A 26,820-nucleotide genomic window follows, 5' to 3' on the forward strand; every position below is an offset into this window, starting at 1 on the left:
TCACATTTTTCTAGTGAATCCCTAGGGGTGATAGTGAGTAGGTGCCATTCCTATTTCCACCCCTTGGCTCCTGAACCTATGGATCCTGGCTATGGGAGAACCAGCACCATAGAGTGGACTCTGATCAAAGCATACACAGCCCCCTGGAAAACACTGCCCCAGCCATAGAAGGTATTACCACCTAGTTGGCTCCATAACTGGCTCTTCATTCTATCAACCCAGCTGCCTCTGGATGATGGGGAACATGGTAAAACTAGAGGATTCCATGAGGATTGCCCATTCCTGGACTTTATTTGCTGTGAAGTGTTTTCCATGATCAGAAGCAATGCTGTGTGGAATGCCATGGTGGTGGATAAAGCACTCTATAAGTCCTCAGATGGTTATTTTGGGGAAATCGTTATATGCAGGGAAGGCAAATTCATATCCAGAGTATGTGCCTATTCCAGTTAGAACAAATTGCTGCCTTTTCTATGATGGAAGTGGTCCAATGTAATCAATCTGCCATCAGGTAGTAGGCCAATCACCTCAGGGAATTTGGGGACTGAGTGTGGGTCTCTGCTGCTGGCACAGTAACTGTAGCTGTGTCTGCCTTTTTAGTGGAAATCCATGTTACTGAACCCATGCATAGTCTCTATTCCTACTAACATGCCCACTTTACTCATGAACCCATTGAGCAATGGCAGGAGTCACTTGTATTCACAGAATGGGTCATCTTATCCACTTAATTACTAAAACCTTCCTCTGTTAAAGCACCTTCTGGTGAGCATTCACATGAGATACAGATATCTTCATGCTTTTTGACCACTCAGAAAGGTTTATCTATATACCTCTTCTCCAGACCTCTTTGTAGCCAACTTTCCAATCATGCTCCTTCTAGGTCCCTATCTATCCAGCCAAACCATTAGCAACAACCCAGGAGTCACTATACAAATGCAGCTCTGCCCAGTTCTCTTTCCAAGCAAAATGAACAACCAGGTGCACAACTTGAAGTTCCACCCACTAGGAGGATTTCCCCTTATAACTGTACTTCAAGGACATCCCAGAAGTGTCTGTAGTGCTGCAGCTGACCACTTCTGAGGGGTATCTACATATCTGCAGGACCATCTGTTAACAATGCCTGAGTTTTCTCTTCCTCAGTCAATTAACTATAAAGAACTCCCCAAGAGGTCATATCCTGGGCTGAGAAAGAGGAGGTAATGTGGTAGGAATGGGGGGCCATGGGCATTTGGGCCATTTCTCCATGTAACTTACTTGTGGCTTCAAGACATGTTTAAAGGCCTATCTCATATACCATTTCCATTTTAAGACAGAGGGCTGCTATGCATGCCCAACTTTAGAGCTTGGTGGGCCAGACCACACCCAGCTCATGATAGGCAATTCAGGTTTCATAATAACTTGGTGGCCCATGGTTAAGCATTCAGTTTCTAAGAAGGCACTGCAGCAGGCCAAAAGCTTTTTCTCGGAAGGAGAGTAGTTATCTGCAGAAGATGATAAGGCTTTACTCCAAATTCCTAAGGGCCTGCATTGTGATTCTTCTATGGGGGCATGCCAAAGTCTCCAGACAGCAGCTCTATTTGCTACTTCCAGCACCATTAGATCTGCTGTTCATGTGGTCAAGTGGCCGAATAGCTTGCACAACAGTCTGGACCTATTGCAGAACCTCTTCTTTTCCTGGTCCTCACTTATAACTTGCAGCTTTTCTGGTCACTTTGTAAATGGGCAGGAGTAGCACACCCAAATGAGGATTATGTTGTCTCCAAAATCCAAAGAATCCAACTAGGTGTTGGCTCTTTTTTTCATCATAGGAAGTGCCACATGAAACAGCTTACCCTTCATCTTAGAAGGAATATCTGGGCATTCAAGATATCCACACTATTGGACATCTAAAAAATTCACTGAGATGAAAGTCCCATGTATTTTTCTTGGACTATTCTCCCATCCCTTAACATTCAAATGCCTTACAAATAACTCTGGAATAGTTGCTACTTCTTGCTCACTAGGTCTAGTCAACATAATATTATCAATATAATATGCTAGTGTGATATCTTATGGGAGGGAGTAATGATCAAATTTCCTGCAGCCAACACTAAGACATAGGGCTGGAGAGTTGATATATCCCTGAGGAAGGACAGTGAAGTTATACTGCTGACCTTACCAGCTGAATACAAACTGTTTCTGATGTTCCATACTAACAACTATGGGGGAAAATGCATTTGCCATATCAATAGCTTCACAGTAGGGACCAGAAATGTGTTGATTTGCTCAAGCAATGATACCAATACTAGAACAGCAGATGCAATTGGAATCACCACCTGGTTAAGTTTATGATAATCCACTGTCACCCTCCAAAATCCATCCATTTTCTGTACAGGCCAAATTGGAGAGTTGAGTGTGGATGTGGTGGAAATTACCACCCCTGCAACTTTCAAGTCCTTAAGAATGGCACTAATCTCTGCAGTCACTCCAGGAATCTGGTATTGCTTCTGAATTACTATTTTGCTGAGTAGGGGCAGTTCTAATGTCTTCCACTTGCCTTTTCTACCGTAATAGCCCTCACCCCATGAGTCAGGAAACCAACATGGGGATTCTGCCAGTTGCTGAGTATGTTAATTCCAAATACACGTTCCAGAACTGGGGAAATAACAAAAGAATGTGTCCCAGGACACACCAGACTGATTGTGCGATACACTTAAGCTAAAACTCCATCAATCATCTGACCTCCATAAATCCCTCCTCTGACTGGCGGAACAGAGTATTTGAGTCTCATAGGGTTGTATTTTGATTTTCTTAGTTCTGGGAATTGATTAAGGGACCATGACTCTCTGTTTTCATAATTCAAGTTAGACTTCTGTTCACATGGCTTAGAACTCTTCTGCTTATACAGTTCAAACAAGAATTTAGTAGACTGCCCATCTATTTTACTTCTAGGTACACCATTATCTACTAACCAATGCCACTAGTCTCTGTAAATCAAATTGTTTTGACTTCTGCTTTGGGTTTGTTCTCCATTATGGTGGTCACACCCACCTTATCTATGGTGATCAGTTGTTGCCACATGGTTTCTGCCAACTTAGGATCCAGTCATCCCCATTGTTTTTAAGAATTCCCACTCAGTGACAGGAGTTCCCACACTAATATCTGCCCTACAAAATAGGGCAACTACATAGCTCTTCAGCAATGATGTAGTCAGTCTCACAAATTTATTCCTTAATGTCCTGGTAAAAGGTATGTCCTCTGGACATTCCTGGAGTGTATGAGCAGGTCTTCCATGATAAATCCTCTATAGCATTCAAGTCTTTCTAATCCTTTGGATCACCTCATCTAAATTATACCAGGGCAATTCTGGCATTTCAACCTCAGGTACTGTTGGCCACCTTTTGATCCATGTTTCAGCCAACCACCCAAACTTAACCCCTTTTCTAATCCTTTGAGCGTCAACATTAAATGTAGAATCTCTACCTAGTGGGGTCATATCAATAAATTCAGCTTTATCTAACTCCTTTCACTATTATCCCACACCCTTAATACCCATTCTCACACATATTTCCCTGATTTTTCTCTATACAAATTGAATATCTCATGCACTTCTTTTGGAGTATAGCATACCTCCACTTGGGTCACATTTGGCACTTCACATTTTGGGGCCTGTTGGGAAACTAGTCCAGTTATAGCTCTTGACAAAAGAGGTGTTTTGAGGATAGGTCATGAGAAGACTTAAAAGTGTCTAGCAAGACAATTGCCTTAGGGTGTTCTATTGCAGTTCCATTTGCTGAGACAGTATCAATTGCTCCAGACAGAGGAATGAGGGCTGTTTCCCCAGGGGAGGTGTTTACAGATTTAGCAGTCATTGAAGAGTTAATCTCTTTATATGGAGGTTGGGCGGCAGACTTCTCAGTGTGGATTGGAGGTGGGATGGCTGCTCATTGTGGCAGACTGAAAGTAGTGCAGCTTCCATAAATCGTAGAAGTTAAAATTATCAACTGGAGGTGTCATAGCCTGAACTTGATCATTTTGGTGATCTAGGACAGAAGAGGTATTACCAGATTCTTCAGGAATATAGGTACAACAGTCAGTTTTGACTATAGCCCAAGTCCCCCATTGTGAAGTAGTGAGGAAATCTAGGGTCATTCTATTTTATACTGCCTTGCACATTAAAGATGATTTATGCATTTCTTGGATTTATACTGTGATAGCTGTCATTTAATGCCTGGGCAAAAAAGGTATTTAATGCATCTATTTTGGCAATTACAACTTCAATTCCTATAGATGAGACAAAAATTGTAGCTACATGATCATAATAATGAAAAAGAGAGTGAATAGAATAAGCTTGTAGCAGGGATAAATTAGCTACCACATGAAGAAGTTTAATATGAATTGTTCCTTAAGCCAAGGTAACCATAGAGGGCATTATCTTATCCATCCATGTAGGAACCAGGACTATCAGTTAGACCTGAAGATTCATTGGGTTCTGTTATGGGCAACCCAATATATTACAAGTCTCAAACCAATCACTAGTTAATAAAGTGATGGTTTATTTAAAGTTTTCAGAGGAAACTTCCATCTTGCATACCAAGGAAGGAATGTACAGTAGGGAATGATCTTTCTATTCTCAACAAAATGGAGTTTTCTGGCTCAATCTCCCATATACTGGACAAAGCTAAAATATTCCATCCTAGAGTTGAATATGTCCATGTTTCATTCTTTTGATAAAATTTTCTCCTTTTCTATGTAACTGAACAAATAACATAGCACCATTTCGCTAGTGATTTTGGCAGAGAAAATAAGATGATCTTCTGGTTATGTTGTTTGCTAGCTGGTGACAAGATCATTTCTGGTAATCTTATCAGTACTTAGCACACTGTATTTCTCTTGCATATCAAATTATTAAGTGTTGAGAGCTATCTAGTCTGTCCCCTGAGAGGGGACATCCACCATGGCAAATTGGAGACCCTAGAGATAGGTAGCTAACTACAAATCCAACAATTAGACTAGATCTTAGAAGTGATAAACAAATGGGCCAATTTCACAAAGTGATTACTTTCTTGGGTTGTTAATAAAGAGCACATCAAAGTCATGGAAAAATAGAAGATAAAGGACATCATAATTGATCTGAATAGGAGGATTTCTTTTTAAACAAATATTTTAGGCTCTCCAGAGATTTATAATTCTTCCTATGTTTTAGATCTTCACTGTGGCTTTCTGGCTAACAGGAGGAGTGTCTCCAACCTGGAACATTTGCAGCTTGAATGTGGTGTGGTGAATCCAGGGCTTTATTCCCTGCAACTTAAGAGAAGAGTGAGTAGAAAGTAACACTAAATAAGGCCTAACTCACTTAGGATTTAATTGAGGCTGTGGATGTTGGCTCTTCCATGTGAAGAGCTAGACTTAATCTCTAGGTGGTTAATGGTGTAAAAGGGGGTACCTTTGGAGAACCTAAGATAACTAGAGGCATAATTATTAAAGGTAGCACTGAAAATTTTTTTACATATTGAATTATAGCTAATTTGGAGTGGAATGTATGCTATGTGTATAATCAACCTTGAGAAATGACCTCCAAAATGCCATTTTATAAGGGCTTGACCTTACCTTGCTTTGAAGTGCTACTCTTATCCTCAGGAGGGCAACATATAGAGTTTTGTCCTGTTTTAAATGAGTTCTTAAGCAGATTTTGGCTAGGCTGCCTTTTAAAGTTTGATTAATGCATTTTGTTTTTTCATGTAGACTGTGGCTTGTAAGCAGAATGTAGCCACCAGTCAATGCTGAAGACTACCGAAACACCTTTACCAATATTTGCTTTGGAAGCTGTTTATCGTTGCTTTGATTAGAAAGCAGAAGTCCAAATATAACCATTTTACAACATCGCTTCCTTTATCAGTTTGACAAGAAAAATACTTCCACATATCAAGTAAAAGTGTCCAAAAAATACTAGCAAATAATTGAAGTTCCCAGGGACTTTTGGCATTACTATAAAATGTATTTGTCAGTCCTTTTCACGTCTAAGCCTTTTTATTATCCACAGATAAATGTTCTTTGCAGTGGACAATGACTAATTCTTTGGGATGTATTACTTCATCTAACAGTTCTAAAATTAGATCTATATGCCTTATGCCTTTGTTAGCTGTGGTTAACTAACTGGTCATGTTCTTTTTAAATTGTTCTGTGAACATGCAAAATGGCAAAAATATACTTAAGTCTGTGCTTAACTGGAAGGTTTTTAGGGCAATTAGGCTCCTCCTTTGTGCTGACATTCCTGGCAAAATAGGCTTTGCCTCTAGTATATCTGTAGGGATGACTACTGAATATCCTACCTACTTATTATCTTGGGCCATGTAACTACCCCATCAGTGAATGTTTCTTGGTCTGGGTTGTGAGTGGCACATCTGTTAACCCTGGTCTGCTTGAAAAGACTTCATCCAACAGCTGAACAAAAGCACATTTTGGGCAAGTCCATTCCAACCACTGTTTAATTTCTGCGAGAAGGATGGCAGGATTGGTCTTATCTATAGTCTTTAGGATAACATTTGGATTATCTAGAGCACTGTTTGGTAGCAGCTCAGGATTCTGTAGTGATCCATTGTCCCCCTTTTTTCCTAATGCAGTATGGACAAACAAATTGGGTAGCTTAAAGTAAAGTTTTCTTGTTTCCTAAAGGAGCTCACAAGTGGCTGCCATTGCCCTTAAACAAGCAAACCATCCTTGGACCACCATGTCAAGATGTTTTGATAAATAAGCCACTGGCCATATACTTCCTCTGAAAGACTGCCCAAGTATACCTAAGACAATGCCCTGGTTTGCATGAACAAACAGGTCAATGGCTTTCATGGAGTCAGCAAGTTCAAGGCTGGAGCTAATATCAATTTGCCTTTTAAACTTGAAAGGTAATTGTGCATTCCTGTGTCCATTCTAAGGGATCTTTTTTTCATTTTCCTTCAGAGCCAGATATAAAGATTTAGCTATTACTCCATATTGGTTATCTACAGTTGACAGTAGCCAACTGTACTTATGAATCCTCTGAATTCATAGTTTTGTTCTTTGGCATGTCTACCTGTCAAAAGGTCTAGACTGTAAAAGTCCTTTGCAGAGCCTTTGAAGATATCTGGTCATGACACATCCAAAAAGAGTCAGGGCATTTAAAAACTTTGAGGCAGATTTAGACTTCCAGAAAGATGGCCAAATAGAGTAGCTTGTGTTCAAACTTGCTCCACAGAAAAATTAGAGAAGGGATGGGAGGGCAACTGAGGTGGCGATTCAAAAGTGCAGCTGACCTGGGAGAGGCTTCTGTACCACATAGGGCAGTCTGGTTGCAGAGAAGGAGGAACTGAGAAGCAGAAAGATGGATCCTGGCACAGAGACATGGAGCCTGCAAGAACGCATGGATGGGAGCCAGTACTAGGAAGTAAGCCAGGCCATGTTCCTTGAATATTCTATCCTCACCAACACAGCCCTGTAACTTATCCCACACCCCACACACCCAAACTGACCACCCACTCCCATTCCCTTTGCTCCAAGTCCTCTGCCCTACCAGGCCCCAGTGAAAGCACCCACCCCATACTACCCCAAGTGCAGCCCAACCCACCTCTTTTGCACCCCTCCCAAGCACTATCTCCCCATCCCTGTCCCTACAGGTTGTTGCCATACATAAAGGCTACAGACACTGACCTGCATACCCAGGCTACCCTTGACCCTGCCCATAGTGTCCAACAGCCTCACCCTCCCTCTCCTGAGCTCTGTGATTCAGTTTACAGCACTTCTAGTTCCATGTATGTGCACGGGCCCCCAGTCAGTTCCTTCAGCTTTGGGGACTTCAGTTTACAACATTCCTAGACCTTCGCATGTGCATGGGCCCCCAATCAGGTCTTTCAGGTCTGGAAATCTCAGTTTATGGCAGTCCTAGAACCACTCATGTGCATGGCCCTCAGTCACACCTCTCAGCTCTGAGGAAGTGCTGACCTGCATAGCCAGAACACATCTGTCCCCAACAAATGAAGGCATAACACCAACCTGCTGTTCACAGCTCTATGCATGTGCACAACGTGCCCCATGACCTAGATCAGCGCACACCAGGGTTATGCTCCCCAAACTGGTAATAGCACAGTTGCATCTTCCTTGGCTGCTGGGCACCCACATTCACAAGCATCAACATAACATCCCCAACCTGTACCTATTTCTGCCTTGGAAAAAAAATCACTGCACTATTGTGCCCTGCCCGATACCCTGCTCCCTGCTACATACCCACCCTGCAAACACAAGGCCTTAGGCTACTGAAAGAAATCAACTCCCAAAGTAAAGCAATCAAGATATTTACATGCAACAAAAACAACAGAAGATCACTAAGAATATCACAATATAGACAGATATAGAGCTGCCTAATGACCAAAACACCAGAGAAGACACAGACCTTGGAACAACTAATCAAAGATGTTCATAAAACTCTACATGATAAAATAGTTGGGATGACAAATGACATAAAGGAGATCAAGAAGACAGTAGGAAAGCATAAAGAGGAATTTGAAAGAATAAATAGAAAAATAGTGAATATCAAAGAGATTAAAGAATCTGTTGATCAAATAAAAACCAAACTAGAGGCACACAACACCAGATTTGAAGAGACAGAAAGAATAAATGATATAGAGGACAGGATAACTGATTTTTGAAGGCTCAAAACAGCAAAAGGCAAAAAAGATGGAAAAATTTGAATTGGGTCTCAGGGAAATGAAAGACAAAACATAGCACACAAATATAAGAATCACTGGTGTCCCAGAAAGAGAAGAGAGGGCTAGGAAGAGTAGTTGAGGGTATAATGGGGGAAAACTTCCCAACCCTTATAAAGGGCATAAATAAATATGTAAGTCAAAGAAGCCCAACAAACTCCAAATATAAAAAGTCCAAATAGGCCTTGCCCAAGACACGTACTAATCAGTCTGTCAAATGTTGAAGAGAAGCAGAAAATTCTGAAAGTGACAAGAGAAAAACAATATACTACATACAAAGGAAACCAAATAAGACTGAGTTCAGACTACCCAACTAGCACCCAGGAGGCAAGAAAGCAGTGGTATGATATATTCAAGATCTTGAAAGAGAAAGACTTCCAGCCAAGAATTCTGTACCCAGCCAAATTGTCCTTGAAAACTGAGGTAGCGATTAAAGTTTTCACAGTCTGGAGGGAGGCACAGAATTGAAGATTATGGGTAAGGGTAATTTAAAGGATAAAAAGAGAAAGAGGGAAAATAATGTATAGATCTGACAAATAAAATAAAAAATAAGATGGTGGATTCAAGGAATACCTTTTCAATAACAACTTTGAATGTTAATAGACTAAATTTACCAATTAAAAGATATGGATTGACAGAATGGATTAAAGAACACAATCCAGCTATGTGCTGCTTATAAGTGACTGATCTTAGACATAAGGATATAAATAAATTGAAAGTGAAAGGATGGAAAAAGATTTTCTGCAGAAGTTGTAGCCAAAAGAAAGCAGGAGTAACTATATAATATAAGACAAAATAGACTTTAAATATAAAGACATCATAGAGACAAAGAAGGACACTATATGCTAATTAAAGGGTCAATCCACCAAGAAGATATAATAATCATTAATGTTTATACTCCCAATCAAGGAGCTCCAAAGTAAATGAGACTGACATTGGCAAAACCAAAGGTAGCAATAGACATTTCAACAATAATAGTAGGAGACTTCACTACACCACTTTCCTCTATAAATAGAACAACCAGACAGAAGGTCAACAAAGCAATAGAGAAGTTAAATAATTTGATAAATGAATTAGACTTAACAGACATATATAGGTCATTGTACCCCAAAACACAAGGATATACATTCTTCTCTAGTGCACATGGAACATTCACCAGGATAGATTATATACTGGGGCACAAAACAGGTCTTTATGAATTTAAAAACATTTACATTATTTGAGTACTTTCTCTGATCACAATGGGATGAAGCTGGATCTTAATAATCACCAAGGAATGAGAACACTCACAAATATATGCAGATTAAATAACACACTCTTAAACAACCACTGGGTTGAAGAAGAAATTGCTAGAGAAATCTATAGCTACCTGGTGATGAATGAAAATGAGAATACAATTTATCAGAACTTATGGGATGTGGCAAAAGCTGTGCTGAGAGGGAAATTTATTGCCCTAAATGCCTGTATTAAAAAATATGGTGGAGTTATACAGTGAAGATAGGGCTTAACACATGAATATGCATGCTGAATCATTAAATTGATATCTCTTTTAGTCTCTAATATCTTAGAGAAGCTAGAAGTAAAAACCTAAAATTGTGGAATTATAACCCATGTCAAACTCTGAAATGTGTTCTACAATTAATTGTGGTGCTGTGCTTTGAAATGTATAGCTTTTTTTGTATATATGTTATTTTTCACAAAAAAAGAAGGATAATAAAGTTGATTGTGGTGATAAAAAAAGTATTTAAGTGTTCTAACCTCTTATATTCTGGAGCAGCTAGAAGGAGAAAAATCTGAGAGGATTGTATAGTAGCCCATGACAAACTCTGGGATCTGTCCTGTAACTACTTGTTGAAGAGTGCTTTGGAAACCATTGTTTTTTTTTATTTCTTTGCTTTATATGTTACGTATATGTTATACTATATATGTTATACTATACAATAAAAAAGTTAAAAAAAAAAGAAAAGAAAAGAAAGGCACACATTTAAAAAAATAAATAAATAAACTTTGAAGCAACACAGTCCAGCAGTATTGCTGTTTAACTTCTGAGCCAGGTTCTTTTCATTCAAATGCAAAGAGTTTTGAGTTTCTATTTAATGGGATACAGTAAAAGGCATCTTTAAATCTAAATCATAAACCAAGTATATGCATCAGAAATACTAATGAGGAGACTATTCAGATTAGGTACTATGGGGTGTATATCTTCCACTATTTGATTTATAGCTCTTAAATCCTGGACAAATCAAATCTGTTTCTGTTTTTTTTTTTAGCTTTTATTCTAAAAATCTCTTAATTAACAGCAAAATATTCTTTACGTTCCTCACCTAAGTGGATATTGCTTTAAACATGATGGAATAATGTCCAATCACAATATTACCATTACTTCTTGCACATCTTTGTATTGACATTATAAAGACAAAACAGGTCTTTATAAGTTTAAAAACATTTTAATTATTCGAGTACTTTCTCTGATCACAATGGGATGAAGCTGTATCTTAATAATCACCAAAGAATGAGAACATTCACAAATATATGCAGATTAAATAACACACTCTTAAACAACCACTGGGTTGAAGAAGAAATTGCTAGAGAAATCTATAGGTAAATCTATAGACAAAATTCTTGTTGAGCATTTCTCATAGAAGAGTAGCTTGGAGGTTTGTTAGGAAAGTGACACACTGCTGTTGTAGTTTTTTACATGCAGATTATTCCAAAATTTTAAAGGTAATTTATACTTTCACTTTCAATCTGTTTGTATCCTTGTGTCTAAGATGAGTCACTTGAAAGCAGCATATACCTGGATTGTGTTCTTTAATCCATTTTGCCAATCTATATCTTTTAATTGGTAAATTTAGTCCATTAACATTCAAACATTTATAAAGATGTTTGAATGTTATAAAACTGTGCTCACATTGAAGATCTCATGGCCTTATTTCATTAGGAAGTTGTTGCTTGAAGCTTTCAGGTGCCTGATTTTTTTATGCAGTCTGTTAGGCCAAAGATCCCTGCTTCTAGAGCCAGAACTTATTAATTTATTTTGCCAGGTAAGGGAGAAAGAGAGAGGCTTACAAAGAAATTTGAAAGTCAATTGACATTTTTCAAATTTGGCATTGTTGCAGCTATAAGAATAATCAATCATTAGCAACTTCACACATGCCTACCACAGGGACTGATTCCCTTCAAGTGCAATTAAATTTCATATCTACCAGGAAATTTACTAATTTATTACCTAATTTCTTACCTACTTGAAATGAGTCCCTGAGGTTCCACATGGGGTGATTTCTAGACTGGTGGAAAGACCTCTTACGCCCTGTCACTCCAGGTCATGATTTTTATTCCTTCTTAGATGTTGGGGTTGGGCTGCTAGGTTTCCACTGTCTTTCCCATTTAAAATAAACAGCCCTCCCAGATCTTAGCCTTTGTGATGAATCTTCATCATGCCATCCCCATCTTGGAACTGAGGGTAGACAAGATTCTTGTTGAGCATTTCTCATAGAAGATTAGCTTGGAGGTTTGTTAGAAAAGTGACATGCTGCTGTTGTAGTTTTTTACATGCAGATTATTCCAAAATTTTAAAGGCAATTTCTACATGCTCCAATATTGGGTTCACTAATTTTTCTAGCATTTTCAATTTCTAATGAATGTCAGGGGCACTCTGGCAAATAAAAGACTGATTTACCCTGTGCTGGTATTTCTGGGTCTTCTGGGCTTTTATCAGTAAACTTACTGTAAGCTTCAATAAACTTTCTAAAAACATTGACAGACTTTTATCTAACTTTTGGATAACTTATTTGACTAAAGTTATTTTGTTTAGGCACTCCATTTCTACATCCCACAATTATCCATGCTTTATAAATGATCTAATTTTGTCCTGTCCACTTGTTCATTTGGGTTCCAAAATGGGGATTTACCTGTGAAATGGCTAGATTTTCAGGGGCATGTATTGGGTTTCTTGGATTACTACTGCTTAAAGAATCAGAAAAATCTGATTCTTTAACAAAGATTTTATATCAGCCAAGTTAGGATCACACATTGCAGAGATTTAGTTAAACAGGTTTTCCATTTTCCTGAGATCTTCTCAAAAACTGGGAACCCAACTTTTCTAATTATATAGCCATGATGTGGAGAAAAGGGTATGCACATACATACATCCCCTATGTTGGCCCTAATCATCTATTCAGCTGGCACTTTTCAGAGAGGGAGCTTTCCCTGACTTTGACCTCCAGAGGTAGGGACACCCTGCCTAAAGGACATATCACTCCAGATAAGAGGTTGGAAGTCCATTTCTGGTAGTTCATAGGCTTAAGGGGCTTGTCCTCAGCTTTCAGGAAAACAAGTGAAGAGAGGGAAAAAGGAGGTAACGCCAATCATAGAATCCAGTGGGAAGGGAAAGAGGAGTGCAGAAAATGCAGACTCTCATAAGAGGGGGAAGGATTTGTGTGAGCCACGAGTATCTGCACTGGAGTTTTGTCTGTTGTTTTCTGGTTTGGGAGCCTTGGGTGTTCTGTAATCTGGGGCCTAAAAATCTTAACCACTACTTTTTCAGCCTTGAGTTCAAAGGCCTTAATCTTTTGGGGCTGGAACTCTTGGACAGCACTTTTCTAACCCTGGAGCTGATGCCTTCCTTGATCTTCTCTTAAGCCTAAAGTTCAGGGGCTCTCAAAAAGAGGCTAGGGGCTTAGCTGATGGATAAAATGCCACTGCTAAGACATTTTCTCTGCAGCTTTTCATTCTGAGGTACCGTCATAAAGCATTGCACATACAGAAGTTCATCCCATATGTTCATTCTCTTACAAAATAAATCTAGCTCAAAAATAGTATTATATGGTGTTGCAATAACAGGATAGTCACATGGAAAAAGAGACAGCATACAAAAAAAATAGTACCTCTGTCTTGACCATTTTTGGCCATCCTTTAATTCATACTGAGGCTAAAATACCTCATGCAAACATTTCATGCTTTCCTTGGGCATGGATTTGTACCTGATGCTCCCAATGCTTAAGGATGCAATTCAAAGGATTACTCTTCTTATTTTTCTTAGATTTCTCATTCAGATTTCTCCCATTTCTTCCTTTTTTAATACCCTTTAGACAACTGTTGAGACAAAACAGGACAGGACAAAACACAAACCAAAAACCAGAAGAAACAAGAACCAAAGCCAAAACCTAGCTATCGAGTTTCAATGGCTTTCTGTTATGCTTGGACTGTATACTCCAGAAACAGCCTTGGCAGGAATTTATGTGCCACTGAACACCCAAATCAAACCAAATCCAAACTTAAACAACCAGATTCAGTGACTTCCATTATGCTAGTGGCTGCTCCCTTCTAAGAACATATTTTCAAGTGTGGTCTTCTGTTTACATCTTTGGCAGGAATTTATGTATCAGTGAATACCAAATCAAACTAAGCCCATACAAGCATACAAATCATCTTCACCCACATACCAGATCTGTTCTCCTCCACAGTCAGCCATCATTGGGGTCCCTTTCTTCTGGGGCAAGAAATATTCTCATCTAGCTCCTAGAGTACAGTTTCTCCATTGTCGATAAAGCTAGGACTCCTGATGTCTTTCCTTGGGGGCCCAAGAATCCACTGAGCAGCATATTCATACAGATGTCAGCCCCCATGTTTGATGCAAATTGTGGGTGTGTTCATCCTTGAAATCTGGGTTCATCATTCAGCATGGCTTAATCTGAGAAAATGGTCTGAGAAGGAACAAGAGGTTGATTAATGTTGTCAAGAGGACAGGGGAAACTAACCAAATCCACCTCCCAGTAGCCATTTTGTAACTGAGAAATTATGATTTAAGGGATGATTTTGATTACTGAATAATTTATAGATATTATTTTTTGCTATCTAAGTATGTTGGAGTAGACAGAGGGAATTTTTTGTAATCTCTAAATTATAATCCATCTGCCTTGATTTTTGACACTGATTATATAACTGTTATCTTCTGCCCCTGTGATTGTTAAAACCTTGTAACTAACCTCCATTTGTACCCGGTTATCCAGTTTTTCAACTTAGAGTATTATAATCTCTAAAGACTGCCCTAACATTTATTAATGAAGGGTTTTAGATCAGCCCAGAACTAACCTACTCCAAGTACAAAATAATCTTGATAACCAAGACTGGATCTAACCAAAATGGGCCCACCTGCCAAGTGCAGTAGCTTAATCTTTAACCTACAAGTCACTTGTATTAGTCAGGGTTCTCTAGAGAAACCAAAACAATAGGAGAGACCTGTAAATATGAGATTTATAAAAATGTCTCTTGCAACTGTGAGCCTGGAAGAGTCCAAATCTGTAGGGCAGGCTGTGAAGCTGACAACGCCAATGAAGGGTCTCGACAAACTCTACTGGAGAGGTTCGCTGCCTGCTGAAACAGTAAAAAGTCTCTTCTCCCTTAAAAATCTCCAAATGATTGTATTATCTCTGTTGTGGGAGACATGCCTATAATCTTAGATTACAGATGTGATCAGCCACAGTTGCAATCAACTGGCTGATGATTTAATACTCAAGACTTCTGATTTATCAACCAGCCACAAAACATCCTTGCAGCAATGGTCAGGCAAATGCCTGCCTGATCAGACAAGTAAGCATCACCACTTGGCCAATTTGACACCAGAACCTCACCATCACATCACTCTACCATTTTCTCATGCACATTCTGAGACTAAGCATGTAATCAATCTGCACATGTTCAATAATTAGCTCTCCTCTAATTACATCATCTGGGGCCACTGTGTTCATTATCCTAAACTAATGCCCATCTTTTTCTCTAATAAAACTATCAGAATTGCTACAGCTCAGGGAGACAGATTTTGGGGTGCTAGGCCATCTGCTCTCCTACTATGCACCTAGTAATCTATCTTTCTTTGAAACTCCAGTGTCTCAGAAATTGGTTATCGAGCACATTCGGTGAAAGAATCCATGGACTTTGCCCAGTAACAATTTTTCAATTAGATTTTATACACATTATAGATAAAGAAAGATAATCATCTTGAGTAACAATTAACGGTGGTCTTGAGAAATTTGTTAGTTCCTTATCTCATTTGTTTATCACTGCCTTTAAGGTTTACATCCTCTGTGACACCTGGGCATGGTACTTTCAAGTCTAGGGCAATAGATGAAAGCTTATTCACCTTTGGGTGAACACTTTGCATTTACATATTGTTCCATTGTGAAACTGAAAGCTTGAATTCAAAGTTTGCTTAGAGTTTTAAGTTTACATTTAAAAGGCTACCACTACACCAGGTCATATGTTAGTTTTGTTCATGATGTTCTGGGGTGCAGAGACAAGTATTTATTAACAAAAAAGATGTCCATGGAGTATTGTTTAGTCACAGGTTTATAAAACATCAGATTTGTTATTCTATTTTTGTAAAATTACCTCTTTATACATGTGTATATTATAGATAGAATGATGTCTGGAACATTTTCTCAAAAAATGTTAACAATGTTTATATGTGAATAATCACTTCTAGAATTATTTTTTCATTTTTGCATAATTCCATATTGCTAGATAATTTTAAGATGAGCATATTTTTAAACTAAAAAAATAAAGGTATTTTAATTTTGTAAAACTAGTAATGCACTGCATCAACAATTTTAACTGTAGAAAAATATATCTTTCCAAATGTAACTTGAGTTTTCATAGGAAATCTTGGATGCCACATATACTCAATTTATTTGTAAAATATGGGTGGAGAGTAACAGTGAGGATTACCCAGTTAAATAAAAGTTTTAAGGAGATATAGTTTATAGCTATTGGTACTATGTGTACTTTAAAAACAATGATTTGTTAATTTGTAGAATCAGTTTAAGGTAATAAAATGCTGACCAAAATGTTCAGTTCATATTTTTTTATGCAGGTATATTGAATTAAGTGGTCCAATGGAAGGAATTGTCTAATCTTCTTGCCAATTAGGTCTTTTAACCTTTGATTTTGCCACGATTAAAATATTCATGGCATGACCAGCTATGAATATGTATTATTTTAATCTTCCTGTTTCCACAAAGGCACTTTCCATTCTACTTATGCTAAGCAGTTCTGGACTTTTCCTCACTTTCAGGACCATTTCCTACCGCTTCTTTTCTTCTATGATATCATCTGCCTAATAGGCTTTGCTACATGAGATTACCATTGTTGATTCATCTGTATATCCCCAGAGACCATATTTTCTCATCATTAATGAAAATCCTTCTCATTTGAAGCAGAATTTAGCAACAAGGTTTTCTGCATGCCCTGATAGAATTAACATACAGAACAGTGTGCTCATTTTCTAGCCCCCTGGCATTAACAATTATCGAACACACAGGATTTTCTTCCCCCACCCAATCCACACTTGCAGCTCTCTCTATAGAATTAAAAGTAGATTAGTGTGTTTTAGCATAAATTCCTAGAAAATAAGGTACTGAGGCATGAGTTGGTGTTAAATACCTAAAAAGTTGTTAATCACATCATTATATCAATAATTTGAAAAAGAAATGTATCATGTATTTGAGAAAATAATAGCATGTTTTAATGATATATAGCAACTGAATCACAGTAAAGACACCATGGTTTTAAATATGGATGGAAAGAAATTGCATTTTGTCACTTAAGTCAAGTTTAATGGTAATTGACAATGGTGTAATCTTAGACATGCAATACGTACTTCTTTGAGCTGAAACAGGCATGTTGCATCCAATAATCCTTCATTACATTTGAGACTGAGAACCAGAATTCTGCAATAACAAATAAATCTTTCTTAATCTTCTTTTTCTTTCATCTGAAATTCCAATATATATTAATTTACTTTATGTAACTTTTCATGATTTTGTCCCCGACAGAGAATAACATTTTGAGGCCTGATAGAGAAATGATTGAAGTATGAGGAGAACTTCATACAAAACCCCTTAAATTGGTATTCTAATCAAAACAATATTAAAAGGATCATACCTTTTTATGATAATATGCTATCACAAGTTAAGTACTTTAATTCTAATTCTAGCATTAATGATGATCTTAATTTCTCAGACTCTTAACCTGTTCTTATGTGAAATGAAAGAACTATATAGGATCATTTTTAAGGTTCCAACAAGCTCTCTTAAAAATCAGTCACTCTATGGGTCTAGAAGTAATATTACCATACTGAAGATGAACAAGATTGAAAGGGGTTGTATAGACCTACGTGTCCCTCTAACTCACACTAGAATATGGCTGCATTCTTGCAAGAATCATTTCAAAGATGTGATTCTTGTATAAAGAATGTTTAAGTCCAAGGTACAGGGGGGAAACTGCTGTTGAATGTTATGACCTATGTTCAAAAGGAAACCATCAGCACTACCACAGCAACATCAGAGGTAAATAATAGGGTGAGGGACAAGAGTTAAGAGGAGGCTTAGATTTCCTATTTGGTGAGGGTGTGTTTACTGGTTTCCATTTTCTTGGGAACAATGAAATTATCTAAAATTGAGAATGTTGATGGACTGTAGACTTTGGGCCATCTGCATGATGCCTGATAAATGCAGGTGGCTGAAGGATACACTGATGGAGAAGTAGATTGGCAAATGATGATTCATACTTATGAATGAAAGTTGTACTGCTACAGAAAGGAACAATGTTGTGAGACATACAATGATGTGAATGAACATGTGGGACATTTGGTGAGACAAAATAAGCCAGAAACAAAAAAACAACAATGGCATGGTCACCTTTAGAAAATGCTTATAAGAAAACAGGGGTCGAGATTGTAAGCTTTTAGAGGAAATGCATTAAGTCCAAAGTGGATTATTATTTCTGGATTCTGAGAGGTTGTTTTATATATACAACCTGATATTTAGAGATAAGAATGAAGTCAAATAGGTTGGACTTAAAGTAATTCAGAACATAAGAGAAAGGAAGACAGTGTCTATATTTTGGAATCACACATATTCTTTGAGACCAATGGAAGAAAAGTTTATTTCATCTGGTACTGAAATTTTCTGTACCACATATTTTAATTCAACCTATCTATATAGCTCATTTGAACAACTGAAACACAAGAAGCACAGAATAAGCAAGAGGTCCTTCAATTGTGCATAGATTATTGCAATGTACATTAAGCAGGTAATCAAAAAGTATTGTCAAAGTCCCCTGAGGTAATCCAAAAGTATTGGCAAAGTATTGGAAAGACTATGGGACTATTAAGCCTTACCATCATGGAATCCCCTGATACTGTGTCAAACTTTAGGGATACCCAAATCAATAGGACATACCCTTGATCATGAGGCTTAATCTTGTAAAGTTTATGTAGGTAGCAGAGAAGCTTAGATTACTATAGGCATGTCTAAAAGTTACTTCTGGAGGGCCTCTTTTGTTGCTCAGATATGGCCTCACTCTCTCTAAGCCAAATTCTGCAAGTGAAATCATTACCCTACTCCCTACATGGGACATGACATCCACGGGTGAAAGTCTCCCTAGCAATGTGAGAGAGGACTCCCAGGAATGAATCCAGACCTGTCACCATGGGATCAACAATTACATCCTGACCAAAAGGTGGAAAAGAAGTATAATTTAAAAATTATCAGTGGCAAAGGGAATTCAAATAGAGTCAAGAGGCTACTTGTCTGGAGGTTGTTCTTATGCAAGCTTCAGTTAGACCTGGTTACCTATCATAATCTGCCAACCCCCAATCAGGACTATTCAGGCCAATCCTAAAGAACCCCTAGGAAAATATATAAGATTCCACAAGAGTTCTAGGCACAAGAGTAACTTTTCAGAAACTTACAACCTCCAGATGGGTCCCTGGTCCAGATAAGTCCTGAAAACTAGCCCAGCATCTCCAGAACATCAGAAAGTTCCACCTCCTTACTCCATGTTAGTGACAGACTCTTCCAATGTCAAAAATTTAGAATTTCCATAGCCTAAACAACCCCAAAGAGAGGTATGGAAAGATCAAAGGTGATGGCAGAATTATACATAGAAGATAGAACTTAAAAAATGATTATGAATGGTGAGTCATTAAATAAAGTCAATAAACAAAGCAGCTAGACGTAAAAACCTAAAATTGTGAATTGTAGCCCATGTCAAAGTCTGAAATATGTTCTACAACTAATTGTGGTGCTGTGATTTGAGATTTATAGCTTTTTTGTATATTTGTTATTGTTCATAAAAAAGAAGGAAAAAAGTCAATTGTGATGATAAAAAAGTGTTTAAGCCCACTAGCCTCCTATATCCTGGAGCAGTGAGAAGGAAAAATATGAGAAGATCTTATGGTAGCCTGGGAACTATCCTGGGATCTCTGGGATCAACCCTTTAACCACTTTTTTTTTTATTGTTTAATTTTTAAATATTTTATTTTTTTTATTAATTAACAGAAAAAAGAAATTAACCCAACATTTAGAAATCATACCATTCTACATATGCAATCAGTAATTATTAACATCATCACATAGATGCATAATCATCGTTTCTTAGTACATTTGCATCGGTTTAGAAGAACTAGCAACACAACAGAAAAAGATATAGAATGTTAACATAGAGAAAAAAAAAAGTAATAATAATAGTAAAAAAAAACTATAGCTCAGATGCAGCTTCATTCAGAGTTTTAACATGATTACTTTACAATTAGGTATTATTGTGCTGTCCATTTTTAAGTTTTTGTATCTAGTCCTGTTGCACAGTCTGTATCCCTTCAGCTCCAATTACCCATTATCTTACCCTGTTTCTAACTCCTGCTGAACTCTGTTACCAATGACATATTCCTAGTTTATTCTCAAATGGCCATTCACATCAGTGGGACCATACAGAATTTGTCCATTAGTTTTTGGCTAGACTCACTCAGCATAATGTTCTCTAGGTCCATCCATGTTATTACATGCTTCATAAGTTTATCCTGTCTTAGAGCTGCATAATATTCCATCGTATGTATATACCACAGTTTGTTTAGCCATTCTTCTGTTGATGGACATTTTGGCTGTTTCCATCTCTTTGCAATTGTAAATAACGCTACTATAAACATTGGTGTGCAAATGTCCATTTGTGTCTTTGCCCTTAAGTCCTTTGAGTAGATACCCAGAAATGGTATTGCTGGGTCATATGACAATTCTGTATTCAGCTTTTTGAGGAACCGCCAAACTGCCTTCCACAGTGGTTGCACCATTTGACATTCCCACCAACAGTGGATAAGTGTGCCTCTTTCTCCGCATCCTCTCCAGCACTTGTCATTTTCTGTTTTGTTGATAATGGCCATTCTGGTGGGTGTGAGATGATAACTTATTGTGGTTTTGATTTGCATTTCTCTAATGGCCAGGGACATTGAGCATCTCTTCATGTGCCCTTTGGCCATCTGTATTTCCTCTTCTGGTAGGTGTCTGTTCAAGTCTTTTTCCCATTTTGTAATTGGGTTGGCTGTCTTTTTGTTGTTGAGTTGAACAATCTCTTTATAAATTCTGGATACTAGACCTTTATCTGATATGTCATTTCCAAATATTGTCTCCCATTGTGTAGGCTGTCTTTCTACTTTCTTGATGAAGTTCTTTGATGCACAAAAGTGCTTAATTTTGAGGAGCTCCCATTTATTTATTTCCTTCTTCAGTGCTCTTGCTTTAGGTTTAAGGTCCATAAAACCGCCTCCAATTGTAAGTTTCATAAGATATCTCCCTACATTTTCCTCTAACTGTTTTATGCTCTTAGACCTAATGTTTAGATCTTTGATCCATTTTGAGTTAACTTTTGTATAGGGTGTGAGATATGGGTCTTCTTTCATTCTTCTGCATATGGATATCCAGTTCTCTAGGCACCATTTATTGAAGAGACTGTTCTGTCCCAGGTGAGTTGGCTTGACTGCCTTATCAAAGAACAAATGTCCATAGATCAGAAGGTCTATATCTGAGCACTCTATTCGATTCCATTGGTCGATATATCTATCTTTATGCCAATACCATGCTGTTTTGACCACTGTGGCTTCATAATATGCCTTAAAGTCAGGCAGCGTGAGACCTCCAGCTTCGTTTTTTTTCCTCAAGATGTTTTTAGCAATTTGGGGCACCCTGCGTTCCAGATAAATTTGCTTATTGGTTTTTCTATTTCTGAAAAATAAGTTGTTGGGATTTTGATTGGTATTGCATTGAATCTGTAGATCAATTTAGGTAGGATTGACATCTTAACTATATTTAGTCTTCCCATTCATGAACACGGTATGCCCTTCCATCTATTTAGGTCTTCTGTGATTTCTTTTAGCAGTTTTTTGTAGTTTTCTTTATATAGGTTTTTTGTTTCTTTACTTAAATTTATTCCTAGGTATTTTACTCTTTTAGTTGCAATTGTAAATGGGATTTGTTTCTTGATTTCCCCCTCAGATTGTTCATTACTAGTGTATAGAAATGCTACAGATTTTTGAATGTTGATCTTGTAACCTGCTACTTTGCTGTACTCATTTATTAGCTCTAATAGTTTTGTTGTGGATTTTTCTGGGTTTTCGACGTATAGTATCATATCGTCTGCAAACAGTGATAGTTTTACTTCTTCCTTTCCAATTTTGATGCCTTGTATTTCTTTTTCTTGTCTAATTGCTCTGGCTAGAAGCTCCAACACAATGTTGAATAATAGTGGTGATAGTGGACATCCTTGTCTTGTTCCTGATCTTAGGGGGAAAGTTTTCAATTTTTCCCCATTAAGGATGATATTAGCTGTGGGTTTTTCATATATTCCCTCTATCATTTTAAGGAAGTTCCCTTGTATTCCTATCCTTTGAAGTGTTTTCAACAGGAAAGGATGTTGAATCTTGTCAAATGCCTTCTCTGCATCAATTGAGATGATCATATGATTTTTCTGCTTTGACTTGTTGATATGGTGTATTACATTAATTGATTTTCTTATGTTGAACCATCCTTGCATAACTGGGATGAATCCTACTTGGTCATGATGTATTCTTTTAATGTGTTGTTGGATACGATTTGCTAGAATTTTATTGAGGATTTTTGCATCTATATTCATTATAGAGATTGGTCTGTAGTTTTCTTTTTTTTGTAATATCTTTGCCTGGTTTTGGTATGAGGGTGATGTTGGCTTCATAGAATGAATTAGGTAGTTTTCTCTCCTCTTCAATTTTTTTGAAGAGTTTGAGGAGAGTTGGTACTAATTATTTCTGGAATGTTTGATAGAATTCACATGTGAAGCCGTCTGGTCCTGGACTTTTCTTTTTGGGAAGCTTTTGAATGACTAATTCAATTCCTTTACTTATGATTGGTTTGTTGAGGTCATCTATTTCTTCTTGAGTCAAAGTTGGTTGTTCATGTCTTTCGAGGAACCCGTCCATTTCATCTGAATTGTTGTATTTATTAGCATAAAGTTGTTCATAGTATCCTGTTATTACCTCCTTTATTTCTGTGAGGTCAGTAGTTATGTCTCATCTTCCATTTCTGATCTTATTTATTTGCATCCTCTCTCTTCTACTTTTTGTCAATCTTGCTAAGGGCCCATCAATCTTATTGATTTTCTCGTAGAACCAACTTCTGGTCTCATTGATTTTCTCTATTCTTTTCATGTTTTTAATTTCATTTATTTCTGCTCTAATCTTTGTTATTTCTTTCCTTTTGCATGCTTTGGGATTAGTTTGCTGTTCTTTCTCCAGTTCTTCCAAGTGGACAGTTAATTCCTGCATTTTTGCCTTTTCTTCTTTTCTGATATAGGCATTTGGGCAATAAATTTTCCTCTTAGCACTGCCTTTGCTGCGTCCCATAGGTTTTGATATGTTCTATTTTGATTTTCATTCTCCTCGAGGTATTTACTAATTTCTCTTGCAATTTCTTCTTTGACCCACTCGTTGTTTAAGAGTGTCTTGTTGAGCCTCCACGTATTTGTGAATTTTCTGGCACTCTGCCTATTATTGATTTCCAACTTCATTCCTTTATGGTCCGAGAAAGTGTTGTGTATGATTTCAATCTTTTTAAATTTGTTAAGACTTGCTTTGTGACCCAGCATATGGTCTATCTTTGAGAATGATCCATGAGCACTTGAGAAAAAGGTGTATCCTGCTGTTGTGGGATGTAATGTCCTATAAATGTCTGTTAAGTCTAGCTCATTTATAGTAATATTCATATTCTCTATTTCTTTATTGATCCTCTGTCTAGATGTTCTGTCCATTGATGAGAGTGGTGAATTGAAGTCTCCAACTATTATGGTATATGAGTCTGTTTCCCTTTTCAGTGATTGCAGTGTATTCCTCACGTATTTTGGGGCATTCTGGTTCAGTGTGTAAATATTTATGATTGTTATGTCTTCTTGTTTATTTGTTCCTTTTATTAGTATATAGTGTCCTTCTTTGTCTCTTTTAACTGTTTTACATTTGAAGTCTAATTTGTTGGATATTAGTATAGCCACTCCTGCTCTTTTCTGGTTGTTATTTGCATGAAATATCTTTTCCCAACCTTTCACTTTCAACCTATGTTTATCTTTGGGTCTAAGATGTGTTTCCTGTAGACAGCATATAGAAGGATCCTGTTTTTTAATCCATTCTGCCAGTCTATGTCTTTTGATTGGGGAATTCAGTCCATTAACATTCAGTGTTATTACTGTTTGGATAATATTTTCCTCTACCATTTTGCCTTTTGTATTATATATATCATATCTGACTTTCCTTCTTTCTACACTCTTCTCCATACCTCTCTCTTCTGTCTTTTCGGTTCTGACTCTAGTGCTCCCTTTATTATTTCTTGCAGAGCTGGTCTCTTGGTCACAAATTCTCTCAGTGACTTTTTGTCTGAGAATGTTTTAATTTATCCCTCATTTTTGAAGGACAATTTTGCTGGATATAGGAGTCTTGGTTGGCAGTTTTTCTCTTTTAGTAATTTAAATATATCATCCCACTGCCTTCTAGCTTCCATGGTTTCTGCTGAGAAATCTACACATAGTCTTATTGGGTTTCCCTTGTATGTGATGGATTGTTTTTCTCTTGCTGCTTTCAAGATCCTCTCTTTCTCTTTGACCTCTGACATTCTAACTAGTAAGTGTCTTGGAGAACGCCTATTTGGGTCTAATCTCTTTGGGGTGTGCTGCACTTCTTGGATCTGTAATTTTAGGTCTTTCATAAGAGTTGGGAAATTTTCAGTGATAATTTCTTCCATTAGTTTTTCTCCTCCTTTTCCCTTCTCTTCTCCTTCTGGGACACCCACAACATGTATATTTGTGCGGTTCATATTGTCCTTGAGTTCCCTGATACCCTGTTCAAATTTTTCCATTCTTTTCCTGATAGTTTCTGTTTCTTTTTGGAATTCAGATGCTCCATCCTCCAAATCACTAATTCTATCTTCTGTCTCTTTAAATCTATCATTGTAGGTATCCATTGTTTTTTCCATCTTTTCTACTTTATCCTTCACTTCCATAAGTTCTGTGATTTGTTTTTTCAGTTTTTCTATTTCTTCTTTTGGTTCAGCCCATGTCTTCTTCATGTCCTTCCTCAATTTATCGATTTCGTTTTTGAAGAGGTTTTCCATTTCTGTTCGTATATTCAGCATTAGTTGTCTCAGCTCCTGTATCTCATTTGAACTATGGGTTTGTTCCTTTGACTGGGCCATATTTTCAATTTTCTGAGCGTGATCTATTATCTTCTGCTGGCGTCTGGACATTTAGTCAGATTTCCCTGGGTGTTGGACTGAACAGGTTGAAAGATTTTCTGTGAAATCTCTGGATTCTGTTTTTCTTATCCTGCCCAGTAGGTGGTGCTTGTGACACACGTTTGTCTGCAGGTCCCACCAGTAAAAGGTGCTGTGGGTCCTTTAACTTTGGAAAACTCTCGCCGTCGGGGAGGTTCACTAGTCGAAGCGGCTTGGAAGAGTTTCAGCCGGCCCGGGGGTCCGAACGCGGGGAGGGTCACTGGCCACCGCAGCCCGGGAGAGCGTCCCTCCGAATTTCCAAGTCGGCCCGGGGCACCAAGAGTGGGGGGAGGTCGCCAGCCGCTGCGGCCCGGAAGAGTGCACCGTTCCCAGCCAGACCGGGAGTCACATGTTTGGAAGGGACCCCTCCAATCACCATTCTCCACGGCCTGGGGATTTCCGATCCAGTTCTCTCAATTGGTCCCGGGGGCCGCGCATGGTAGGGGCGCCAGTCGCCGCGGTTTGTGGGGACTGCCTGCCCAATTCTGCCAGCTGGCCCGGGAAGGAGGAGGGGAGGGACTCCGGCCGCTTGCTGCCCCACCCGGGGAAGCCCGCGCCCCTCGGCGATCTCACCAGAGCGGGTTCTCCCAGCCAGTCAGCCATTCCAGGATGGGGTACGCTGTCTTTTTGATCTCTGTCGTGGCTCCGGGAGCTGTTCTGTATTGTTTCTACTCCCCTAGTAGCTGTTCTGGAGGAGGAAAGGTGAGGATGGCAAGGCTGTCAAAGACGGTGGTGGAGGAGCCGGTGAAGGTGGAAGAGGGCACGGTGGTGGTTGTAGAGCTGCTGCGCCCTGCCCCCGGGGTCCCGTTCCCGGCTTTGCCCCTTTAACCACTTTTTGAAGAGTGCTTTGAAAACTATGTTGTTGTTTTTTTTTTATTATTTCTTTGCTTTGTATATGTGTTATCCTATACAATAAAAAAGTTAAGAAAGCAAAAAAAAAAAACTACAACCAAATAATAACAATAATGAAACAGTAATTCATGTGCATTGGAGTTGCAACATCATAGAGCCCCTGTAATATGTAATATTAGTGCCACTCTGACATCAATTTTTATAATTTTTTATCATTAAAGTGACTGAGATGTTTATGACTCCCACATTTGGATTTTAGTCTCTGTATCATAAAACACTTCCCAAGAAATATGGTATTTTAACACCACTCTGGTGGCCCAGGTAGCCTTTAATAAGTGAAAACACTGAGCAGCATAGACTCAAATGCAGCCTTAAACGCAATTCCAGGGCAGAGCCCAGCCTACAAATAAAACTTCTGACTCGAGAAAAAAAAATCAGTCACTCTAATATTCCAGGAAGATGGCAAAGTAGGGTAGGCTACATTCACCCTTGCTCCACAGAACAAGATAACGATACAAAAAAATGACTGGGATTAAAGTCCTTGGGGGTGAATGATCAAAAGAGTGTTTTCAACATTTCATACAGAGAAGAGAGGTGGGGAAGTCAGGACAGGAAGAGCAGGGTGGGTCTAATCAGCTGTG

At 38.2% G+C, this 26,820-nt stretch overlaps 2 long non-coding RNA genes across 6 annotated transcripts in view; one reads left to right on the forward strand and one right to left on the reverse strand.

The window, feature by feature from the left end:
* LOC143647965 (uncharacterized) overlaps positions 1–26,820 on the forward strand; it is a 149,845-nt gene that overhangs the window by 61,749 nt on the left and 61,276 nt on the right. For 3 of the 5 annotated variants that reach the window (XR_013158286.1, XR_013158284.1, XR_013158288.1), the window contains exon 3: positions 5,183–5,295. This is a non-coding gene — a long non-coding RNA (uncharacterized LOC143647965). Of the gene's footprint in view, positions 1–5,182; positions 5,296–5,721; positions 5,948–7,291; positions 7,397–26,820 lie in introns of those variants that run through there. The other 2 variants (XR_013158287.1, XR_013158285.1) reach the window with 2 other exon arrangements.
* Positions 14,174–26,820, reverse strand: part of LOC143647964 (uncharacterized) — a 45,781-nt gene continuing 33,134 nt past the window's right edge. The window contains exons 2-3 of the long non-coding RNA XR_013158283.1: positions 17,368–17,437; positions 14,174–14,416 (exon numbers count right to left, since the gene is read on the reverse strand). This is a non-coding gene — a long non-coding RNA (uncharacterized LOC143647964). The remainder of the gene's footprint in view (positions 14,417–17,367; positions 17,438–26,820) is intronic.

Source organism: Tamandua tetradactyla, chromosome 10 (assembly GCF_023851605.1).
Source record: "Tamandua tetradactyla isolate mTamTet1 chromosome 10, mTamTet1.pri, whole genome shotgun sequence".
NCBI lineage: Eukaryota > Metazoa > Chordata > Mammalia > Pilosa > Myrmecophagidae > Tamandua > Tamandua tetradactyla.